The sequence below is a fragment of the Lampetra fluviatilis genome, chromosome 62, assembly GCF_964198595.1.
Source record: "Lampetra fluviatilis chromosome 62, kcLamFluv1.1, whole genome shotgun sequence".
Lineage (NCBI taxonomy): Eukaryota > Metazoa > Chordata > Hyperoartia > Petromyzontiformes > Petromyzontidae > Lampetra > Lampetra fluviatilis.
In genome coordinates, this window is record NC_136336.1 from 3129954 (window position 1) to 3155134 (window position 25181).

Genomic DNA, 25181 nt, shown 5'->3' on the forward strand with positions numbered 1-25181 from the left:
GGGGCGGTCGGAATGGGATTTGATGTGGGATGTACACGGACTCGCCGCGGGAACGTTGGATGTGCTCGATATGTATTTGCCCCCCCCCCCCACTATGAAGGCGAGAGCGCGAGAGAGAGTGAGTGATGTGGGTCACGGCGGGAGACCGGTGTGGGACTCCAGGAGGAGGAGGGAGGAGAGGACACGTGTGATTGTGGCGGGCAATCATTTCTTTGTGTGTGTGTGCTGTGTTGGATGTGGTGCTTAGTGTGTGTGCGGGTGGTTGTAGTTTTGCGTTTGGGTTATGTTGTGGTATGCGTGTTGAAATGTTTTAGTGTCCTGATGTTTTATTGTGTTACGTACTTTTAGTTTTAGTGTGTCTAGTGTGTGTGTGCCGTGTGTTATGCCGTAATGTTCTAGTGAGTGTGGTTGTGTGTAGTTATATTGTACTATGCTTGCCAATTTTTTCGAAGTGTGTAATATTTATATTGTACGTTGTGTGATGTGTGGAATGTTTTTTGTGCGTGGTTGTGATGTGCTGTCTGGTGTATGGTGTTCGTTGTATCTTAGTGTGGCGTAGTGTGTGGGTTAACGCTGTAGTGTGTAGCAGTGTGTATGTGCTGTGATGTTTTAGTGTGTGGTGTATGCAGTGTATTCTTCTCGTGAGTGGTTGTTGTGTGTAGTGTAATGTTGTCGTGAGTGTGTGTGTAGTGTGTTTTAGTGTGTGGTGTGTGTAGTGTAATGTTTTAGTGAGTGTGTGTGTAGTGCAATGTTTTAGTGAGTGTGTGTGTAGTGTAATGTTTTAGTGAGTGTGTGTGTCTAGTGTTTTAGTGAGTGTGTGTAGTGTAATGTTTTCGTGAGTGTGTGTAGTGTAATGTTTTAGTGAGTGTGTGTGTGTAGTGTTTTAGTGAGTGTGTGTAGTGTAATGTTTTCGTGAGTGTTTAGTGTTTTAGTGAGTTAGTGAGTGTGTGTGTGTAGTGTTTTAGTGAGTGTGTGTAGTGTAATGTTGTAATCAGTGTAGTGTAGTGTTTTAGTGAGTGTGTGTGTAGTGTAGTGTTTAGTGTGTGTGTGTAGTGTAATGTTTTAGTGAGTGTGTGTGTGTAGTGTAATGTTGTAGTGAGTGTGTGTGTAGTGTAATGTTGTAGTGAGTGTGTGTGTAGTGTAATGTTGTAGTGAGTGTGTGTGTAGTGTAATGTTGTAGTGTGTGTGTAGTGTAATGTTGTAGTGTGTGTGTAGTGTAATATTTTAGTGAGTGTGTGTGTAGTGTAATATTTTAGTGAGTGTGTGTGTAGTGTAATATTTTAGTGAGTGTGTAGTGTAATGTTTTAGTGAGTGTGTGTAGTGTAATGTTTTAGTGAGTGAGTGTAGTGTAATGTTTTAGTGAGTGAGTGAGTGTGTGTGTAGTGTAATGTTGTAGTGAGTGAGTGTGTGTAGTGTAATGTTGTAGTGAGTGTGCGTGTAGTGTAATGTTTTAGTGTGTGTGTAGTGTAATGTTTTAGTGTGTGTGTGTAGTGTAATGTTTTAGTGTGTGTAGTGTAATGTTTTAGTGTGTGTGTGTAGTGTAATGTTGTAGTGAGTGTGTGTGTAGTGTAGTGTTTTAGTGAGCGTGTGCGTGTAGTGTAATGTTTTAGTGTGGGTAGTGTAGTGTAATGTTTTAGTGAGTGTGTGTAGTGTAATGTTGTAGTGTGTGTGTAGTGTAATGTTTTAGTGTGTGTGTGTAGTGTAATGTTTTAGTGTGTGTGTGTAGTGTAATGTTTTAGTGTGTGTGTGTAGTGTGATGTTTTAGTGTGTGTAGTGTAGTGTGATGTTTTAGTGAGTGTGTAGTGTAGTGTGATGTTTTAGTGAGTGTGTAGTGTAGTGTAATGTTTTAGTGAGTGTGTAGTGTAGTGTAATGTTTTAGTGAGTGTGTGTGTGTAGTGTAATGTTTTAGTGAGTGTGTGTGTGTATTGTAATGTTTTAGTGAGTGTGTGTGTGTAGTGTAATGTTTTAGTGAGTGTGTGTGTGTAGTGTAATGTTTTAGTGAGTGTGTGTGTGTAGTGTAATGTTTTAGTGAGTGTGTGTGTGTAGTGTAATGTTTTAGTGAGTGTGTGTGTGTAGTGTAATGTTTTAGTGAGTGTGTGTGTGTATTGTAATGTTTTAGTGAGTGTGTGTGTGTAGTGTAGTGTTTTAGTGAGTGTGTGTGTGTAGTGTAATGTTTTAGTGAGTGTGTGTGTGTAGTGTAATGTTTTAGTGAGTGTGTGTGTGTAGTGTAATGTTTTAGTGAGTGTGTGTGTGTAGTGTAATGTTTTAGTGAGTGTGTGTGTGTAGTATTATATTTTAGCGTGTGTGTAGTGTAATGTTTTAGTGAGTGTGTGTGTAATGTTTTAGTGAGTGTGTGTAATGTTTTAGTGAGTGTGTGTGTGTAGTGTAATGTTTTAGCGTGTGTGTAGTGTAATGTTTTAGTGAGTGTGTGTAGTGTAATGTTTTAGTGAGTGTGTGTAGTGTAGTGTTTTAGTGAGTGTGTGTAGTGTAATGTTTTAGTGAGTGTGTGTGTGTAGTGTTTTAGTGAGTGTGTGTGTAGTGTAATGTTTTAGAGAGTGTGTGTGTAGTGTAATGTTTAGTGAGTGTGTGTGTGTAGTGTAAGGTTTAGTGAGTGTGTGTGTAGTGTAATGTTTAGTGAGTGTGTGTGTAGTGTAATGGTTTAGTGAGTGTGTGTGTAGTGTAATGTTTTAGTGAGTGTGTGTGTGTGTAGTGTAATGTGTTAGTGTGTGTGTAGTGTAATGTGTTAGTGAGTGAGTGTAGTGTAATGTTTTAGTGAGTGTAGTGTAATGTTTTAGTGAGTGTGTGTAGTGTAATGTTTTAGTGAGTGTGTGTAGTGTAATGTTTTAGTGTGTGTGTGTAGTGTAGTGTTTTAGTGAGTGTGTGTAATGTGTTTGCTGTGCTGTAGAGAGAGACTGTTGTGTGTGTGCTGTGCAGATTTTATTCGAGCCAGTGCCAGAACCGTAAAGTACTTATGTACACGCTGTTCCTATATCCACACACTGTGTACGCACACACGCACAAAGGCCATAACTGTGTGTACTTACGTGGTGCATATACATTCTTATACACAGCCACACTTGTACACGTGTTTGTGCAATGATTGTGGTGTACACAACCACACTCGTACACGTGTTTGTGTAATGATTGTGTTGTACAAAACCACACACGTATACTGTATACATAATTGCAGTGTGACTGTGTGTAGGAATAACACACACACACCAGAGATTATGTGAGTGGGAAGCGGTAGTGTTGCTTTTGACACTCGAACCCAGCCACCCGAGTAAGATTCATGCTCACGAACACTAACGTTGGGGAATGTTCGAACCGGTCCTGGGCCTCCCCTAGGTCGACTCGGCCTCAGAATGTGTGCCTGGGTGCGGTGTGTAAACATCGTCACTGGGGGAGACAAAGGCGGTCGGGCGTGGTTGCTGGCCCACCCCCACACCTCAACCATGTGCCGTGCCGGCTTTCGTAGGTGCTGCTCGCTAACAGCACTTGCCCCGACAGTCTGTTGAGGCTACACGGTGGTGGTGTTGGGGGGGATCTTTGTCTTTGTGTAGTCACAGTCTGTAGTTTAATAACTGCACCAGGAGCAGAGGGTCTCTTGCAACAAAGGGCCGCTGTGATGAACGCCAGGCCTATTGTGTGGCGAGTGTGTGTGCATGCGTGCATGTGTGTGTGTGCACGTGTGTGTGTGGTTTATATATAATGATGTCATTTATTTGTTCGGGAAAACATCTCATCGAGTCTCAAGACTCGATCTCTTAAAGCATCCTGCATCTCCCTTGGGATGATGTTTGGCCAATTTGCATGTTGATGATTTTGATTGTGTGTTTGTTTTGTGTGTGTGGTGTATGTGTTCCCTTTGTGTTGCGTAGTGTACGTGTGTGTGTGTGTCCGTGTTTATAATGTGTGATGCTGGTCACCCTGGCTAGCTCGTTCGCCATGCTGACCTGCTGTATCGGTAGGTGCTCGCTAACAACACTTGCCCCAACTGTTTGTGTAGGCTATTCGGGTGGGTGGGACATTTGTCTTTATTGCATGTGCGTGTGTGGTACGTTGTGTGTGTATACAGTATAAGTGCATGTGTGTGCATGTGTATATTGTAACATGTGCGTGTGTGGTGTGTGTACAATATAGAAGTGTGTGTGTGTGATTTAGAAACGAGTACTGCATGTGTATAACGTATGTTTTTTTGTGGTGTGTGCATTCACATGTGGTGTGTGTGTGTGTGGTGAAGGTGTGTACCGTATAATGCGAATCATGTGGTGTGAGTGTTCATTGTGTCTGTTTGTGTACAATATAGAAGTGTGTGTGTGTGATTTAGAAACGAGTACTGCATGTGTATAACGTATGTTTTTTTGTAGTGTGTGCATTCACATGTGGTGTGTGTGTGTGGTAAAGGTGTGTACAGTATAATGCGAATCATGTGGTGTGAGTGTTCATTGTGTCTGTTGTGTGTGTACAATATAGAAGTGTGTGTGTGTGATTTAGAAACGAGTACTGCATGTGCATGACGTATGTTTTTGTGGTGTGTGCACCCAGCCTGGCACAAGCGCTGCGGGGTGACGTCGGCCTCACTGGGCTGTGAATGGCGGCTGTTGTGTTGTTGTTATTGTTGCCCGTGTTATTGTGTGTGCGTCAAGGGAACAACACGTACACGGCACACAACAACAACAACAACTGACAACAACAACAACACGTGATATCTTAGTCTTGTTTTTTTGCCTTTGGGTGTGTGTATGTTTAAGTAATTTGCGTTTGTGTATATGTGTGAACGTTAAGTTTGGTATGTGTTTGTTTTTGTAGTGCGTGTGTAATGCAAGTACGTATGTGCCTTTTCAATGTGTATTTATGTACGAATGTGTGGTGTAGTGGGGGAGCAGTAGCGTAGTGGTTAGCGTGCTACGAACCTGGCGACCCGAGTTCGATTCCCGCTCACATGCCAACACCAGTGACGATTATCTGAACCGGTCATGGGCCTCCCCTAGGTCGACTCAGCCTCAAATGAGTACCTGGTGCAGTGTGTAAACATCGTCACTGGGGAGACAAAGGCGGCTGGGCGTGGTGTTGGCCACCCCACCCCCTCACCTTCATAGGCGCTCGCTAACAGCACTTGCCCCAACACTGTGAAGGCTATACCGGGGGTCTTTGTCTTTGTGGTGTAGTGGTGCTGTAGTTTGCACACTGGACTAATCTGCGTTACCGACACGGATAACGTCGGTGGCGAGCGATGTCCAAGCTGATCCTCGGCACCACATTCACCGGACCCACGATGACTCGCCCGGGCAACGGGGAGGCGTCCTCCTCCAGTAGTGGATTGAAAAAAAGGCCTCTTCATTATAATAATTCCACAGTCACAGCGTGGAGCGATACCCGAGAGAGTGCTAAAATCAGTCCCCAAGTGCCCCGTGTTGCTTTGCATGACGGTGCTAGAGGAGGTGACGAGCGGCCGTGGGGGGGAGGGCGGGGGGGGGCTTTCATCCAGCAGTGGATTGATCATGGCTAAGCGGTGACGATTATTAATGTAAAGTGCCAAGGGGATTGTGAAGCTAGAGCAGCGGGGGTGGAGGCTGCCCTCCGTTCAACAATCGTTGACGGCCGCCACGGAGTTGTGCCGGCCCCCCCCGCCATCGCGATGTTGTTGGCGTTGACGAGGAGCCCCCCCACGTGTCCGACCGCTGTCCATTGCAGTTTGTCGAAGCGTCGTCTCGGTAAATTGCGGGCGGGCTCCGCGTCAGAGGTCGCAACCGGGTACCCGATACCCGTACCCTACCCGATACCCGGCTACCCGTACCCGGCCGGGTACGGGTACCCGTTTGCGACCCTGGTGCGGCCGGGTACGGATACGGGTAGCCGTTTGTGACCCTGGTGCGGCCGGGTACGGGTAGGCCGTGAGTCACTGGTGAGTCACCGTTTGTCACTCATTTCCCAACGCCTTGTCTCTTCTCACAATTCAAGTTCCTAGAATCAACCCACCCGCGCCTGCAACACGGCTTCATCCCAGAGGTCGCAATCAGGTACCCGATACCCGTACCCTACCCGTACCCGGCCGGGTACAGGTAGGGTACGGGTACGGCCGGGTACGGGTACCCGTTTGCGACCCTGGTGCGGCCGGGTACGGGTAAGGAATCAAAACCCGTTTGCGACCTCTGCTCCGCGTAAATGAAACGACGAAACGGAAATGGGCCTCCGGCTCACCGGCGGATTAAAGCGCGCGCACGCGATGACGCCGGAGCCCGCCGCCGGTCCTGCTGCTGGCTCTCTAGCGGTGCCACTCGGAAACGGATCACCGGACTCGCCGGATTGGAGGATGCCCCCGCAGAGCGCCGCCCACCGTACTCGTGCCCGGTGTCGATAAAGTTACGTTCGGCCTTTGCGCACAAGGCGCTTGCTTACGCGCGCCGGACGCAGAGACGTACTCACACGCACACTAGCATACACATACTCACAAAGACAAAGGTCACCCGTGGAGCTTTAACGGACTCTAGGAGCAAGTGCTGGTTAGCGAGCACCTATGAAGGCTGGCACGGCACACGAAGGGGGTGGGTGGCCAGCACCGCGTCATACTTATACACACGCGCGGACGAATGCGTGCACACTAACCCACGCACACTTACCGGACTTTTGTTTTCAAGACGGCGAGAAAAATTTGTCATAATGCTCAGTACGGTGACTTTTACCATTTGCGCCTTCGATAGTGCTGTTTCTTGCGGACCAATTGTTGTTTGGGACCTTTGGGCCAGGATAAAAGTAGTTTGTGATGTTGCACAATGAACGGAACGCAAACCTTGGACCGGTTTCAACTCCTCTAGATATATCTGCAGCAGGGTGTGGCCCATTAAATCTGCTGCCAGGCATAAAAAAGTAGCATTGACAAATGTAATAATCCCGCCCCCCCAACCACCCACATCCCCCCACCCATCTGCTTCTTGGCAGCCTCGAATCGTTGGTGGAAAGTCCACGTTGCTATGGCAGGAAGCCATGCGTCTGTCTGTAAACGCAAGCGTTGTTGACTTGGGTCGAAGTAACTCTTCCCGTTTTAGCAACCGCAAGAAGGATGGTCGTGATGATTGGCCGAGTCGATCACCGACCAGGAATTGATCTCTTGTGCTGAGCCAGAGTCGGCTGTGCTGGGTATTAATTATTAACTGGGGTCGTTTAATTTCAGTGGGTTCTCAACGGTATCATAATCCCGTGCAAAAATGTAACGTGTCTATGTAAAAAATATATACAGCAGAACCCCTCTCAACGGCCACCTCTGTTAACGACTAATCGCTTAGCGATGGGCCCCCATAGAGCCCAATGTGTAGTGTATATTGTAGTGTATAGTGTAGTGTATATTGTAGTGTATAGTGTAGTGCTTGCATAGACTCCAATGTGTTCGCTTTCCAACCATTCCCCTGTTCACGATGGGCTGTTGTAGATACAGCAAATATTAATGAATGCATTGAATAATATCAATTGTGTAAATATAAAGTAAGTATTTTGGCTGAAAAAGGGGCCAACTTTCGATGGTATCGGAACGAATTAAGCCTTGAACGTGTTTCCTATACTCGCTTTACAACCGAGTCGCTTAATGACCGGTTGAGTGGAATCAATAATTATCGTCGTTAAGAGAAGGGGGGGGGGTTTCTACTTTGGATATAAATCGGTGTCCCAACCTGCAGTAACCACCGTGGAGTGTGGTCGAATGTGCCTCGCGACAGACCCAGCTCTTTGAGGAGGCGTTCATCCAGCAGTGGACTGACGTGCCTGACCTACGCGTGTGATGTCTGTCCGCGTAGGGTTTTTTTTTTGGTGGAGCCAGGAGAGAGAACTCAAGAGACCACGACGAGAGAGAGGGTGGGGGGTGTTGGATAGCGGTCTCATTCCGGCCATCCTGGGTTCGTCACCAAACTGACAAAAGCTACAACGAATAATATCGGGTACAGCAAGCGCTCTGTTTGGTGGGCTTAGTAACTTCGGGGAGGGAGGGGCAGTGGGAGGGGAGATGCTGGTTTTGGGGGGCGGCGTGGGTACCAATTGTCTTGAATGGGTGGGAGGGGGGCTGATGAGGTGGGGGGGGGCTGATTGGGCGGCTTCCATACCGAAAATATGTTTGATGGTGAGGTGCCCCCCCCGTGTTTTTATAATGAATGCAGCTGCTGCAGGAGCGTGTCCTCAGTTGTGGGGGGCACAGCCCACCCCCCCGTGTGCAAGTGTCCGTATATCTTAGGCGACTGATTGGTGGATTGGCACTCCCCCCCCCCCTTGCCTCCGTTCAACGGTCCCGTGCCATCATTCGCAGGAGGTTTCTTTTGACAAATTGTCCGGCCGATGCAGCCAAGTAAAGATAAATAAAGACTCTTGATTCTGTGTTGGCAGTGGTGCACAAGCTCAAATTATAAAAACGACGACCCGTGTCAATGCCGCGCGTGTGTGTGTGCGTGCGTGTAGGCCTTAAAACAAACAATAGTTGACGTTTCGTGCACTGAACCTTCTTCGCCGCAGAGCCACTCCAAACCTCTGAGCCACTTGACCCCTCTGGCCTCTGTGCTGTGAAGAAGGGCTATTGCCTGAAATGTTGCCTACGATACACTACTTTTCTTTTAAAGGCCACACACACAGTGTTATTGGTGAATTTGTTGAGTTGTATGTTGAACTTCTTTCGCACCGTGCGTAGCCAACTGCACTAATCGGAGGTGCGGGGGAAAGACAACAAACGAACGCACAAAAGCATGATTTTGTCAATCTAGATGATGATTTACAAAGTGCACAGCTCACACCGGCTTCCTGATATCGGAAGGAGAGGAGCGTTCCAGACGGCCGCAGAAGCAGCGCATGCCGGCGACCGTCTTTGGTGGTTTTCCGTTGGCACGAGCGGGGCCAGTGTGTGCCGACGTCAAGCTCCAAATTTGCTACGTTTGGAAAACGTCAGCCCAAGTTAGCTGGTCGTGAATCTACGGGGGAAATGAATCGCCTCCGACCGCGACATCTTTCGCGGGACCCTCCTGACAAAGAATGTTGAGACTCAGCGAGGCTCTCCTGGGTCGAACGCGCGCGGTCATAATAAATTAATCTCGGCACACCGATCGGTTGAAGCCGCCACGGTGCTGGTGTGGTCATCGTCGTTTACCGGGCGCGCCGGACCTGCTATCCAGAGATCGTCGGTCGAAACGAGGGTGGGGGGGCGGCAAATTTCTACAAACCTCCCACCTCTGTCCTCCCTGGTCAGTATACATGGGTTCACCGCAGTCTGTGGCAGGTCGTGTGTGGTGGTATCAAGTGTGGGTAACTCCCACTTCTTCCAACAATGTCAGCGCTGAAGAGTAGACCAAATGCCCCATCTATAGTGGAGGCCCTTGTGCCAGCAGTGGCACGAGCAAAGCAGTTGCAGAGCTGCCCCTTTACCGCTTGCATATAAATTGGGGATCTCCGTGTGCATGTGTCTTACTGTGCGAAGCGGTGGCACAGTGGTCAGGGCAACTGCTCTACGAATCCAGCGACGCGAGTTCGATTCCCGGTCACAACAGCAGCGAATATTTAAACCATCCCTGGGCCTCTGCTAGGTCGACTCGGCCTTAAATTAGCACCGAGAGTACGTGTAGATATGAGCACTTGGGAAACAGGTGGTCGGGTGTGTGGCGCTGGCCACCCGCTTGTGTGCCGTGCCGGTCTTCTTAGGTGCTCGTGAACAGCACTTGCACCAACAGTTTGTTGAGCCTTTAGGGGGGGGAGATCTTTGTGTGTTACTGCTGCAGATACCATTGTGGGCAGTTCCACATACTAGGCGACCTCACAGTCGACATTTCATAATCGTCCTAACGACACGAACGGCAGCGTCGATTTGAAGCGCATAATTTGCCCAGAGTTTGAGAAAATCTGGCTTATTTATAAAACGAGGCAATGGTCTTGACACATGCACGGAACTGAACTGGCACCACCATCGCCACCCCCATGCCGGCGTTGATGAGTCGAGTCCTTCGGTCCGAGGGCCCCACGATGTTCCGAGTGAGAGTGTCTCCCTTTTTAAATCCTTTATATTAAGTTCACTTGCTTGCTTACGACCGTGCAAATCTTTCGGTCGTTTTTTTACCAACTTCCCATGATCCAATCGAGCTGACATTTTGCACACAGACTCGTTGTGCGTGACAATACATTTTCGTGAAAAAACATTTCCTAAATTTTACACTTTTTAGGAAAGAAAAATTATATGTAATTACCAATTGCTTAATGGTGGCAGGCAATCATCTGACCCATAGGTGGCAGCCATCTCAAGCCAGAGGACGAGAGGACTCTAGCCGCCACGCATATAAAGGATTTTTAGTGAAAAACTTTGTTTTTACGGGTTAATTTTTTACAAGCTTTTATTTAACTCACTCCGTCTGTTGTAGCCTCCAAAAAAAAATCTTGTAACTCTTATTTTACCCACTTCCCAATGTGCTATCGACTGCACACTTGAAATACCTGTGTCATACTGATGACAAGACTATATTCTATCATACAAAATCCAAAACATCTATTTTTAAACATTTTACACGCTTTTATTTAACTTACTCTGTGTGGCGTCGTATCCTAAAATCTTGTAACTCAATTTCAACCGTATTCCCAATGTATCGACTGCAAACTTGCTATAGGTATGTCATACCGATGACAAGACTATATTCTATCATACAAAAATATAAAATATATATTTTTTAACATTTTACACGCTTTTATTTAACTCACTGTCTGTTGTTGTATCCTCAAATCTTGTAACTCACTTTTTACCGTCTTCCCAATGTCGTATCGACTGCAAACTTGGTATAGGTATGTCATACTGATGACAATACTACATTCTATCATTAAACATTAAAAATATATATTTTAAATCAATCTCTTTATGGCTCTAATTGTCCACGTTTACGGCTCTAATTGTCCACGCTCAACTCACGTCACGGCAAGCCTCGGAGCCACGCGAAGGGGCGGTGGATGTGGAAGGAGGGGAGGGGCGATGGGGGAAGGGGGCAGGGGCAGGGGCAGCTCGGACAGTACATTTCATTAAAGCGTGTTTTTTAAAAATGTATTTTAAAATATTTTATATCAAGAAAGGTGAATGTAATTTCCGTCTGATTTGCAGCATCCCTAATCGGTTGTGCCATGCATAGCTCTCCGCTGCGTGAACGGGTCGCGTACCGCGTATTGTTTGGCACGATGTCCGACGCTCCGCTCCGCGTGCAGGCGGTGATGGTGCCAGTGTTGGTGGTGGCAACATCACCGGCGATGCTGGCACCATCGCCGCCGACACCATCGCCGCCAATTCCAAATAAATCCGAACATGGGCAAGACACGTGTAATGCGCACGCTCATGGTTTGTGATGTCGCGGCTGCTGTGAGAGTTTGTGGTGCCGCTGTTTGATTGGCTGACTGTGTGAGTGTAGCTGACTGCTTGTGTGTTTATGTGGCTGACTGCATGTGAGTGTGGCTGACTGCGTGTGTTTGTGTGGCTGACTGCGTGTGAGTTTAAAAGAATAGGTTTTACCCTTTTTGGCAATAATAAAACAGTTGTGTTAAGATGTTAAAACACCAATATGCTCTGATACTATCAGCGCATGTTTTTTGTTTGTTTGCATGTCCACCACAAGTACATGTGGTTAATGCAGACAGGATTCCTTGCAAAAGGTTTCAGTTTGGTGTTTAAACATCTTAACACAACTGTTTTATTGCCGGAAAGGGTAAAACCTATTCTCCTCTGCTTGGTTCTTTCGGTAAAGTCACGTAGAATGGAAATAATAAAATAATAAAAATAAAACATAATAAAATAATTCTGCGTGTGAGTGTGGCTGAGTGCATGTGGGGGGCGGTAGTGCAGCGCTATGAACCAGGTGACCCGAGTTTGATTCCTGCTCACGGCCAACATCAGTGACGATTATCGGAAAAGAGGTCTGGGCCTCCCTAAGGTCGACTCGGCCTCGAATGAGCACATGGTTGCGATGTGTAAAAATCGCAGGTGCTACTCGCCAACAGCCCTTGCCCCCATCAGTCTGCGAAGGCCATGGGGGGATCTTTGTCTTTGTGGCTGACTGTGCGTGTGTCTCTCTCGCAGGGAGGGCGAACGAGCGCCTGTGACGTCATCGCGAGGACGCACGTGAGCAGCGACACCGACACCACACGAGGTACAACGTGAGTGGGGGCCCGGTGGGTCCTTGGGTGGGGGGGGTGCAGGTCGCGGGGGGTCCCGACCTGCAGGGTAAATTGGGGGTCTGTCACCTCCATCTTCCAACACGTCGGGCCAGTGTAGAAGAGGAGACCAAACACCCTCTTTAGAGGGCCCTCTGGTGGAGGGCCCTTCCGCCAGCAGCTGGCGCGAGCGGGCACTTGCAGGGGCTGCACCTTGCATCGTCGAACGTTGGATTGCCGTTTCAACCGAGCCGATGGAGCTTAACAGACACGCGCGTGTGTCAGTGTTTGTGTGGGTCGCCAACGTGTGTGCGGTGCGTATCTGCGTGCGGTGCGCCGGAGCCACTGGTCTTGCGTAACGCGGCTTGGCATGTTTACTCTCGTGTGCCCGCGGAGATAGTGGAAGATAGTGCGGGTTGGTAGCCAGGGCCATCGTCGCTCACGGCGCGACCCGGATGGTCCGTAGCGATCCCGCACACATGGCACTTTCCAGTGGTGACGCTGGCGGCCGTCGTTCGTGTGTTCAGAAAATCCTCATGGGATCCTCGGCACTTGGTCACTCGATCACGCGGGGCACGGGATGCGTTGACGCGGGACTCACGGCGGCTGTTGGCGATGGCGCCTCAAGCAGGGGAACAACTCCGAACATTCAACTCGAAAGGCGTTGTCTAGATTACAGCGGCGGCGATGAGCAACGTTACTTGAGCAAGCGACTTTTTGCTTTAGTCCATTGGCCCAGACCAAATAAAAGTCACTTATTTGTACCAACTGAGGTGGGAACGTCTCGTAATGATTTTTGTAATCCTCCACGTGTGTGGGACATATGTTTGTTGTAGCACAGAGTTAGACTGATGGCCTTAATCTAAGTTGTCTTGCGGTTGTTGTTGTTGTTGTTTGACTTGCATCCCACTGGGATTTTTGCACACAGTGTTGGTGTACGGTGCTTTTTCTGCAATATTTTGCTGTCTTTTCTTGGATTTTCTGTTTGCACTTAGTCACATAGTCACTTTAAGATGTTTTCTTGTTCATGTTTTAGTTTTTTTGTTTGTTGCGGTTGCACCCGATTCAAGAGCCGAATGGCTCACAGGGCTACACCTAATAAATTCAACTTGAAACTTGAAAACTTGATGTGATAACCTTTGCAGAGTGGTAACTTAGTTGTAGTTACCATGAATTTTATACCCATACCCTATGACAGGCGTACGGAACGATGAAATGGGCATTGTTACTTAAAAACTACCTAGACCAGGGGTCGGCAACCAAAATAACAAGAAGAGCCATTTCTTTCCAATTCGGTACAAAATTCAGTATTTCAAGAGCCGCAATGCATCTGAGTACATACTGTACTCACGTACATATCGTCAAGAAGCAGCCCGTAAAGAGCCGCATGCGGCTCCGGAGCCGTAGGTTGCCGACCCCTGACCTAGACCATAGTGAGTTAGGTCACAAACTGGTATTTATTGGTTTAAATACACAATGAAAACACCGGATGATAAGGAATATCATAGTGAGGCAAGGAACTACTTGAATATTACAAACATTGACATTCGCATATACTTAGTCAATGAAACATGTAATCTCATATATATCGTTAGTGATGGGTATATGTGAAGAAGGTTACATTATTGTTATCAAGCTCTGGGTGTACTTAGATGGTGTTAACAAGGGTAATCAAGTCCAGAATCACCACACTGCATCAATGGATACTACTACCACCACAGTAATACCATCAGAATCACCACCCTGTGTCACTCATCAGACTACTCATCTGTCTCGTCATCTGACTCCCCGAGTTCAAAGTCAGGTTCTGGATCACCCTGCAGTTTTTGGTGACTGCAGGTCTCTAACTTGCACAGTCTGTGCATGTCAGCCCGTTTGACAGGCACGTGCAGCTTGGCATTTTGCATGAACGCACACACTTGCATGCGAGCAGTTGCAAGACCACTGGTGCGGGTGGGGTAGCGCACCCAGTAAATGGCCGGCTTGCCATCATCGTCTGTCCATCCATACTCAAGTAGGGCTTGGCACCACAGGGTTAGCCTGCAGACAGCACCTCCAGATTGCTGCCTGATAGTTGGCTCGTTGAACATGCACGAAGAGACAGTCTCTACATGGTGGCAGCTGGCTGGACTCGACTTCTCCCCTTTCGGTGCAGAAGAGCTGGTAGCGCAGTTGGTTCACCTCACCAGTGCTGCTGTTAGCAACGTTCATGCGACAGGTGAACTGCTCAATTGTCTGGAACAGCTCATCACTCACATTCCATGACTGCCCCAGTCGACTAAAAGTCTCTTGGCAGGAAGTGTCCTTTCTCACCATCTTCAGGGCGATCAGCTTCCCTCGACCGGCGAATGCACTGACAGTGTCGCAGCCTGTGAAGAAGGCGTGTCAGCCAATCAGGCTGTCACAGATGCTGCTGTCTCCAAGTGACCTTGCCAGTTTGCTGATATCGACAGAACGCGTGTGGTTCTGTGTCCCACACTTCTGGTAGATGGGACAGGTGATGTCCTTCTGGAAGCCAAGACAAAGCACCATGACATCAGTGTTCTCAGCTGTGATGATAACTGCCTTTGAGCCCACATTTGCTGCATGCAATGCATGCAGGAGCAGACGTGTATCAGCTTGTTCATGGGTGTAGTGCAGCTCTGCTACTTCCTCACACTCATCGTCTGTCAACTTGTAGCAGGTTTCCTCACATTTCACGTGCAACACCTTACCATGCAGAATCTCTCTGTATCGTGGGAGTTTCCACTCTTCCACCAGAAACTTGATGAGACTGGTCTTGTTGGAGGGACTGCACAGGAGTCTTCTCCGCTGCTGGACGTGGTGTCCCCCTGCGAGGTTCTTGTCCTGGAGAGCGGTGTCTGCACCCGGTTCAGTCGATCAGCATCTTTTGATCAAAGTCTGTCGGTAGACATAATAAACAACACCAATCCTCTCACTCTGTGTCCCCTCGTGGAGGACCTGGGTCAAGGCTGACTCTGCCACCTGTGCGCGAAGGTTTTGTTGCCATTCATTGTTTGGACCAGGCTCATCCCATCAACGATGGAAGTAGATGGGGTTGGGATGTCTTCTGCAGGAGACACATTCTTTTCAAGCTCCTCTGGCAAGTGCAGCCTTGTTTGTTTTTCGTAGGGACCCATCAGCATTTGCCAGTGCCCATGGCAGTGGGCCCAGTGGGTGGGCAAGGACATCCTTCATATCGATTTAAAGCTTTCGTGACTGCAGAGATTCATCTTCTTGGTTCTTTCGGTAAAGTCACATAGAAGGGAAATAATTAAATAATAAAAATAAAACATAATAAAATAATTCTCACGTTGTGGCCGAAACGTCGTGAGAATTGTATTTTAGTATGTTTTATTTTTATTATTTTATTATTTCCCTTCTATGTGACTTTAACGAAAGAACCAAGAAGAAGACACATCCTTCATATTCACCTTCCTGCTTTCAGCCACCAGGATCATGTGGCTGAACAGGTTTCTATCTGCCTTCAGAACTACATCCTGTGCTTTTGATGTCCTCTCTCAGTTTGATGGCTGCTTTGGCTAATGACATCTTGAGCACCGCCACTTTTGAGAGACTGATTTTCTTTGGCAAGTTCCTTCATGGGCAGGTTATCTGGATAGAGGAGGAGTTTTCCTTTCCCGTCAGGGAAGATGTGCAAGGCTCCAGCAAGTGCACTCTCAGGCTTTCGCCTTCTGTGCTTCTTGGTTGATTCCTTGACTCGGACAATGCCCAGGAAGTTCATTGACGCAACCAGTCTAGAAGTGAGATCAGTCATTGTCATCACTTGAGGATTGCCAAAACGCTCCATCCTGATGAAGAGGAACAGCTCATTGTATGACTGATTCACAGCAGCTTCGTACTGGGCTGCAGCATCATTATCTTCACTGCTGGCAACCTCTTCTTTGGAAACCTCCTCTTTGGTGTACAGTCTATAGCATGCCCTGTGGTAGTGCCCTTCAGCTGCTCCAAGGTCTCTACTCACAATGGCAAGGATTCTGCTGTCTGTTGTATTCGTTGCTGCACTCCTGATCTTTGCATCAGCTCGCAGTTCTCGACACTGTACCAGCACTTCTCTCGTGTTCTTTCCCGTGGCATATTTGTCGGTTTTTTAACTAAATATGCACTCTGCGTCATAAGTAGTAGACGCACTTGGGGCATGTCGAGCCGTCCTCTTAGATTATTTCTCTTCAGCAGAGCCACTGACTGGCACTTTGCTTTTCTTTTGCAAGGATGCCATCAGGAACTTTCTTCATAGTGAAGATGCTGTGACGCTTTCTGTGGTAGTAGATTTCTGGAATCTGTCCCTCAGGAATGTCTTCTGCCAGTTCCAGAACTGGTGCATGATTTCGTATCTGAGCTGCCCTGAGCAGAGTTCTCCAGCACTTTGTGGTGACACCAGCTTATCTGTGTCATCAGAGCAGTGGATGATGCACTCCAACCATGGTCGCTTTAGTAGTGGGTTTTTCCTTGCTTGTTCACCACGCAGTACAATCAGAAATCCTCATTACTTTGATGCAAAACCTGAATTAATCTCAGTACAGTAAAACCTTGGATTGCGAGCATAATTCGTTCCGGACACGTGTGTTGTAATCCAAAGCACTCGTATATCAGTTGTGATCACGTGATGCTCGGCAGACAAAGCGTATACACGTACTACTCGTATTGCAAGACCTCGCTCGTTTATCAAATAAATATTTATTTAAAAAATGTTCTCGTCTTGCAAAACACTCGCAGACCAAGTTACTCGCAATCCAAGGTTTTACTGTACTTTGGTTACACATTGACGGCAGAAGAGAGTTACAATCCAAAAGCAAAACTAACATTGATAAAGGGTAAAATTCATCTTAACTAATCTTAACTAAATTCAGGGGAGGTACTACAGGTGAATAGGCAAAAAAAAATTCCTGTCCTTTTATCAGAATGAATAAATTACCAGATGAATATACACAAAAATATAAGCTTTTTTTGTATTGTGAATTTCCCCCCATTCATTGATGCATATTATGTGTCATCTCATTAAATATGCACCAATTTGCATATTACGTAAAACACAATATTGACTTAGTAGATTAAATCAGAACTTTTTGGTTTGTTTTAATGTGACCAATAACTAATTGGTTGGTAATCTACAGAGGCTTTTGTCAAAATATTGTTCTTTGAGTTAATTATGTTAAATACACTTTTTAGATATAATACCACGTAAAATGAATATGACAAAAGATATAAAAAAAAACCCTCTGAACATTTATAGCTATTCCAAGTAGGAAGCAGTATGTAGAATTATGTGGCTTTATATTTCGATTTAAAGCTTTCGTGACTGCAGGGATTCATCTTCTTGGTTCTTTCGGTAAAGTCACGTAGAAGGAAAATAATAAAATAATAAAAATAAAACATAAAATAATTCTCACGACGTTTCGGTCTGTCGAAGTCAGACTCCGCCTTCTCGACAGACCTGTTCTTCACCTGAAGACGGCTGCTTGCGTTGTGGCCGAAACGTCGTGAGAATTATTAAATGTTTTCTTTTTATTATTTCATTATTTTCCTTCTACGTGACTTTACTGAAAGAACCAAGAAGATATGTGGCTTTACCTATTACGAAACATGAGTTGTCAAACTCGGCATGCAAAATGTCATTTTGAGAACATCGCAATGCCAGTTCTGGCATTGTGATGCTCGTAGCAATGAGATTTGAGAGTTCTGCTTGTGTTCTCCCTCGTATTGCCATGACAGCAAAGTAAATAGCCATATCTGACTAAACTAGGAATCTGCTCCAGAGAATAAGCGTTTCAATGATATGCAATTCGACTCGGTTATTTCTTAAAACGCGGAGACAAATTGCGATGAAATATGCAAAAAAAAACGCTCATTTAAGGCTTTGTTTACTTGGTGAAGTTCGTGTAAAATCTTAAAAACGAACTCTTTATAAAATATAAATAGTTAGTTTTTGCGATTTTAATCATCAATTATTACCAAGAGCAAAGTTATGGGCAATAATTGTCTGCATATTCTTTGGGTCTTTCGGTAAAGCCACGCAGATAGAAAAAATAACAAAAATCTAAATCACGACGATTCGATTTCAACACAAGCAATCGTCCTCGGGTGAAAAAAGAAGACGATTGCTTGTTTTGCGATCGAAACATCGTGATTTAGATTTTTGTTATTTTTTTCTATCTACTTGGCTTTAGCGAAAGACCCAAAGAATATGAATTCCTGCAGTCACGAAAGCTTTAAGTCAATTGTGTGCATGTTTTGAAAGTTTACAATTTATAGAAGCAAAATATAAAAATAAATATAAAAATTGACTAACTGAACAAAAATCATTATATTTGCCTGTAGTACCTGGCCTTAACTAATAATCTGAGGGTAAAGTTACCACTTTAGATATCTTTACTGATCAGAAATAATACAGAACCACCGGTACTTGCCTCACCTGCCAGTAAATGATCATGGGCAAACAAGCCGCTGGAAACAGAAGTGAAACAGACAGTGCCAATCTATTCCAGACTTCACTAAGTCACTGGAATTGAGGAACAAGCGCGAATAAATGCAAGAATATGTATGAAATACATGCCTTGGGAACAAACATCTATTTTGTAAATAATGTATTGTCTTAATTAACAGCAGAGGTGTTGGAATGTTTTATTTGTAACGTCCGGGCAAATAGGCGTGATTGTGATAGGTGCAAAAACAGGTTTCCTGCGAGAAACCTGAAACAGCTGCTCATTTGGAAAGGTTATCGTGTATTTTTTTACTTTTGTTGGTGTAACAAATTAAATGGCACCATTGACGTTTTCTGGTCTGGCCCAAGGACTACTTTAGTGGACGAGTGAGTGGGTCAGTGAGTGAGTGGGTCAGTGAGTGAGTGGGTCAGTGAGTGAGTGGACGGGTGTGTGAGTGAGTGTGTGAGTGAGTGTGTGAGTGAGTGTGTGAGTGAGTGAGTGGATGAGTGAGTAAGGGGAGCGGTGGTGTAGCGGTTAGCGCGCTGCGCTATGAACCTGGCGACCTGGGTTCGATTCCCGCTCACGGCCAACACCAGTGACGATTATCTTAACCGGTCCCGGGCCTCCCCTAGGTCGACTCAGCCTCAAATGAGTACCTGGTGCGATGTGTAAACATTGTCATTGGGGAGACAAAGGCGGCTGGGCGTGGTGTTGGCCACCCACACCCTCGTATGCCGTGCCGGCCTTCATAGGTGCTCACTACCAGCACTTGCCCCTACAGCCTTTGTGAGAGAGGGCTCTTACGAGCTGCATTGTGGTGGTGGTTGAACACCGTGTGTGGTGGTGGTTGAACACCGTGTGTGGTGGTGGTTGAACACCGTGTGTGGTGGTGGTTGAACACCGTGTGTGGTGGTGGTTGAACACCGTGTGTGGTGGTGGTTGAACACCGTGTGTGGTGGTGGTTGAACACCGTGTGTGGTGGTGGTTGAACACCGTGTGTGGTGGTGGTTGAACACCGTGTGTGGTGGTGGTTGAACACCGTGTGTGGTGGTGGTTGGTGGCGGTGGATGAGACGGGGGGGGGGGGCAGTCCGTGTCTGGTAGATAGACGGAGTCCTCAAAACGGGCGGAGGAATCAACGGGTTGAAGTTGACGGGAACAGCAACGGCGGCCGTGGCGGCAATAGAAGGGTGGTGCGGAGGGGGCTGACCGCCAGCGAGCGAGCGATTGACTGAAGTGAGAATGAGTGCTGGATCTGAGAGAGAGATCTCTCTCTTTGTGTCGCCTGCGCTTGACCGGGAACCGTTGCCGCGTGCGTCCGCAGCGGTTTGTTTATCAACATTTTCGCCATCTGGTTTTTTTGTGTGCGAGCGGGTGCTTGCTACCCCCGCCCACTCCCCCCCCGCCCGCCCCTCCTGTAACGGTTCGCCCTGGACCAGGCCGTGATTTGATTGCTAATGACCTGGTCAGGGCTTCTGGAGGCTGCCGAGTCCACGCTGCCGCCCGCCTTTGTTGGCGCGGGCGCTCGTGTCTTGTGCGATGACACAGTTGCCAAACTAAAAATAACTCCTCGGGGGTTTTAACCGCGTGTGTCGTGCACGAGTCGTTTTGTGCGCGTGCAGTACAGTGTATGGGGAGCGGTGGCGCAGTGGTTAGCGCGCTGTGCGACAAACCCGAGTTCCATTCCCGTTCACGACCGATAACGGTGGCAGATGTTTGAACCGGCCCAGAGCTTTTCCCTCCCCCACCACCCCCCCCCGCCCCCAGGTTCATTCGGCCAATATTGAGTCCCCAGTGCAGTGTGTACACATCGGCACTGGGGAGACAAAGGGGGTCAGACATGGTGCTGGCCGCTCACCCCCTCATGGGCCATGCCAGCCTTCATAGGCAGTAACGAACACCACTTGCCCCAACAGTCTATTAAAGGCACGCGTGTGTGTGTGTCTGTGTGTCTCACTCTGATCTTGTGTGCACATGTTTGTCTGCATCTGATCGTGTCTGTGTGCGACTGTGTGTGCACGAGTCTTCGTAGCTGCGCGTGTGACTCGGACATTGCACGTGACACCGTTTCACGTGAGTTACCCAACACGTGCAAATGAGCCTACGTAGTCAATTGCTGTGTGTGTCTCTCTCTCATGAAATCAGAAAAACTATCACAAAGTCCTCTGTCAAGCCTAATCTGCTGCTGCTGCATTGGCAATGGTGCACGAGTACAAACAACGACAACTCGACGCGTTCGGGCAATGATTCCGTGTGCAGCCTTCTACAGGAAAAGTGCGATAGCGTGCGACGTTTCGGGCAACGGGCCCTTCATCACAGAGCTCAAATTGCTGTCGGACAAAAAACGCATTAGTCTGTCGGCGTTCGACCATTGAGGAATAAAAAAAAATATTTGCTCGAATGACATGGGGGTTACCAACTTCCACAATCGCCGCAACAAAGCCCCTTTTTTTGGGGTCGCCGCAGTTTTAAGCCACTCGCAGGATTAACATTTCTCTCGCTCGCAAGGCCTCGCTGGGCCACCCCTCTCCCTCCGAGAACACGGTTCCCGTTGAGGCTCTCTCTCTCTCGCTCTCACCCGCTCTCACCCTCGCTCTCTCCCGCTCTCTCTCGCTCTCCCGTTCTCTCACGCATCTCGCGCTCTCTCTCCCTCTCTCTCCCTCTTTCTCGCGCTCTCGTTCTCTCTCTCTCGCTCTCTCCCTCGCTCTCCCTCTCTCACGCTCTCTCACGCATCTCGCGCTCTCTCTCCCTCTCTCTCCCTCTCTCTCGCGCTCTCGTTCTCTCTCTCTCGCTCTCTCCCTCGCTCTCTCCCTCGCTCTCTCCCGCTCTCCCGTTCTCGCGTTCTCTCACGCATATCGCGCTCTCTCTCGCTCTCTCTCCCTCGCTCTCGCTCTCTCTCCCTCGCTCTCGCTCTCTCTCCCTCGCTCTCCCTCTCTCTCGCACTCTCGTTCTCTCGCTCTCGCTCTCTCCCTCGCTCTCTCCCTCGCTCTCTCCCGCTCTCCCGTTCTCTCGTTCTCTCACGCATATCGCGCTCTCTCTCCCTCTCTCTCCCACTCTCTCGCACTCTCGTTCCCTCGCTCTCTCTCCCTCGCTCTCCCTCTCTCACGCTCTCTCACGCATCTCGCGCTCTCTCTCGCTCTCTCTCCCTCGCTCTCCCTCGCTCTCCCTCTCTCACGCTCTCTCACGCATCTCGCGCTCTCTCGTGTTCTTTCTTGCTTTCTCTCACTCTCTCGCTCTCTCTCGTTCTCTCTCCTTCTCGTTGGCTCTCGTTGGCTCTCTCTCGCTCTCCGTCCATAAGACTGCCGGCCGCTTGCGCCCACGGAAGTCGCTTGCACCTCGCAGCAACAAGTTCCTGGGTTGAATTCCCGACACGGGCACCTCTCTGTGTGGAGACTGTAGACTGTAGGGGCAAGCGCTGTTAGCGAGCAGCACCTATGAACGCCGGCGCGGCACACGAGAGGGTGGGTGGCCAGCACCACGCCCGGCCGCCTTTGTCTCCCTAACGGCGATGTTTGCACACTTCACCGGGTACTTAATTGAGGCTGAGTCGACCTAGGGGAGGCCCAGGGCTGGTTCAGATAATCGTCACGAGCGAAACACACACACACACCCATTGTAACGGGTATTGGCCAAAAGTTCCTAAAGCTAAAAAGATGACCTGCAAATTACTCAATTGGGATATACAATGGAGTGGTTCCTCCTCCTCTCCTCCCTCCTCGCTCTTCCCCCTCTTACTACTCCTCCCTCCTCCTCCACCACTAACCTCCTCCTCCTCTTCCCATTCACCCATTAAGTTTTTGTGAGCACGCATTTTTATCAACAGCATGTGTGCGCGCGAGCGTATGTGTTAGCTTGTCCGTGTGTCCACGTGCGCGTGTGTGTTCATGCCTGCGCGGGGAGCGGTGGCGCAGTTGTTAGCGCGCGGCGCTAGGCGCTACGAACGCCCGATGACCTGGGTTCAGTTACCTGCCACGGCCGACGTCGGTGCCTAAATAGTGACATTGAAATGGGTCCTTGGCCTCCAGTAGATCGACTCAGGCCGAAGTGAGTACCTGGTGCAGTGTGCAAGCGTCAGCGCTGCGGAGACACAGACGACTGGCATGGTACTGGCCCGCCTGCACTAGCTCGTGTGCCTCACCGGCCCTTCGTAGGCGCTTGCCAAATAGGACGTGCCCCAAGAGTGTTGTGAGCTACGGGGGGGGGGGGGGGGAGAACTTTGTCCTCGTCATCTGAGCGTGTATCCAAAAATGTGTGAGGAGCGGTAGTGTCGTGGCTAGCGCACCGCGCTAAGAACCTGGTGACCCGAGTTTGATTTACCGCTCATGGCCAAACACCCAGTGACGATTATCTCGACTGGACCTGGGCCTCGCCTATGTCGACTCGGCCTCAAATGAGTACCTGGTGTGGTGTGTAAAAACATCGCCACTGGGGAGACGAAGGCGTGGTGCTGGCCACCCACCCCCCTCGTGTGCCGTGTCAGTCTTCACGTGTTCGCTCGCAGCACTTGCCGCAAAGGTCTGTTAAGGCTGTACAGGGGATCTTTGTCTTGTTTTTGTATCCATATCTGAGAGCGCCTCTGTGTTTAGCACGTGTTTACGCTTGTGTGTTTGCTTGTGCATGTGCGTGTGTTTTTGTGGGGATCGGTAGTTTAGCGGTTAGCGCGCCTTGAATAAGTATACCGAATGTGGTGTGCAAACATCAGCACTGGGGAGACAAAGGCGGCCGGGCGTGGTGCTGACTGCTCCAACCTCCCCTCGTGTGCCGTGCCAGCCTTAAAAGACGCTCGCTTAACAGCACTAGACCCTACAGCCTGTGGAGGCTATACGGGGGGAGGTCTTTGTGGTGTAGCGGTGCGGTAGTTTGCACGACAAACTAATCGTCGTTACCGACACGGATAACGTCAGTGGCGAGCGATTTTGAAGCTGATCCTTGGCACTGCATTCACCGACCTGCGATGACTGGCGTGGGGAAGTATGGACACAACGGCGTGGGGGGGGGGGAGGCCCTCCTCTGGCAGTGGATTGAAAAAAGTCCATAAATTATTATCATGATCATCGTTATTACTACACAATCACCATGTCGTTATTAGGAAGAGCCACTTGGAGAATCTTTGCGAGCGAGTGAGTGCCGATGAACGTGTACTCCGCGAGGAATGGGCTTTCTCTCTCTTACTTATGCGTTGACGTTTTGACACCGCTGCCCCCGGGAGCAGCACCCTCTTGACAACGAGCCTCGAGCCTCCGTCGAGACTTTCCCCGGGAGCGGGGGGGGGCTGCACAAAGGGCCCTTTGTAGATCTCCGCCGACGCGGTTTCCCGGCCGTTCGCCATCCGCCGCCACCGCCGCATTACCGACGTTTCGTTCCCCGCGGCACCGATTTTAATCCCCGCGCGTTTGGGGTGGCTGGCCGGTCGGTTGGGCGGGTGGGGGGGGGGCGGTGTTCGGGATTGCCCCTAACAAGCGCCCAGCACGCGGACCGAAACGTCGGACGTCGTGCCTAGCAACGCGCGGCGTGGGCACGCCCGCCAAAATTAAACCCGGAGAGTCACAAAGGAACGTTTCTAATAATAATAATTATTTTAACTTTTCTAGCCGCGTTATTAGGAGGAGGGCCCGTGCGGTGCCACCCATGGCTTTCCCCCATCACGCCCACCGATCTCCACCGCCTCCATTCAGATGCAAATCACGCTCTGGCCAGCATCTCCCATCTCCTCTCCACGCTCACAAAATGGAATCCGGCACGGCACATGGCTGGGCAGTGGGGCCTCGGTTTGTTGAGGCAGCTGTCGCAACGCTGACGATGCCTCCGCACCTCATCGTCGCTTCCATCTCCTGTGCCAAACCGCTCAGCTGTTGCGTAGTTTGACGCCTGGCCCAGCGCGGTGGAAGTCAGTTCTTGGACTCTCTTCTTTTCCCAACTTTGTTGTAATAATGACGCTACGGCCGCTGCTAGGACCACCAGCCGTGAACTCTGCCGCTCGTCGATTCCTCCCACCCGTATCGAGGACTCGGTCGCTACCTGGCTGATTCATCTCCACCACCTCGCTGCAGGTCACAACAACACACCTCGCACACCCACACATTTTCACTCGCTACCACTCAAGTATTCACCCATTCATTCACTCACTCACCCACCCACCCGCTCACTCACCTACCCACCTACTCACTCATTCATCCACCCACTCGCTCACTCACCCACCCACTCGCCACACTGCAGGTCATCACGGCTTTTTCCCCTCGCTCTGCTTCACTGTGGAATTCTCTCTCATCATCGTCGTCATTTCTTCTCCCAAAGTTCTTACAATTACGTCACCCCGGCGATTGCAGAGCGTCGACGTCGCCCCGCCGATGGTTCGCGAGCTGCCCTATGAACCCGGCGACCCGCATTTAATTCCGACTTGCAGGCAATAACAGTGGCGAATATATCTTTGAACTGGTCCTGGGCTTCCCCTAGCTTGACTCGGAGTACCTGGTGCACTGTATGAACATCAGCACCGGGGAGACAAAGGCGGCCGGGCACGGTTTTGCCCACCCATCTCTTTCGTATGCCGTGCCGCCCTTCATAGGTGCTCGCTGACAGCACGCCGCAACAGTCT

At 49.0% G+C, this 25181-nt stretch overlaps 1 protein-coding gene across 14 annotated transcripts in view; it reads left to right on the forward strand.

Moving 5' to 3' along the window:
* The window catches only part of LOC144951434 (uncharacterized), a 69451-nt gene that overhangs the window by 1652 nt on the left and 42618 nt on the right, over positions 1 to 25181 (forward strand). For 12 of the 14 annotated variants that reach the window (XM_078881680.1, XM_078881682.1, XM_078881688.1 and 9 more), the window contains exon 2: positions 12071 to 12140. The gene's annotated coding sequence lies outside the window, so the exon portion shown is untranslated. Of the gene's footprint in view, positions 1 to 12070; positions 12148 to 24231; positions 24637 to 25181 lie in introns of those variants that run through there. The other 2 variants (XM_078881681.1, XM_078881683.1) reach the window with 2 other exon arrangements.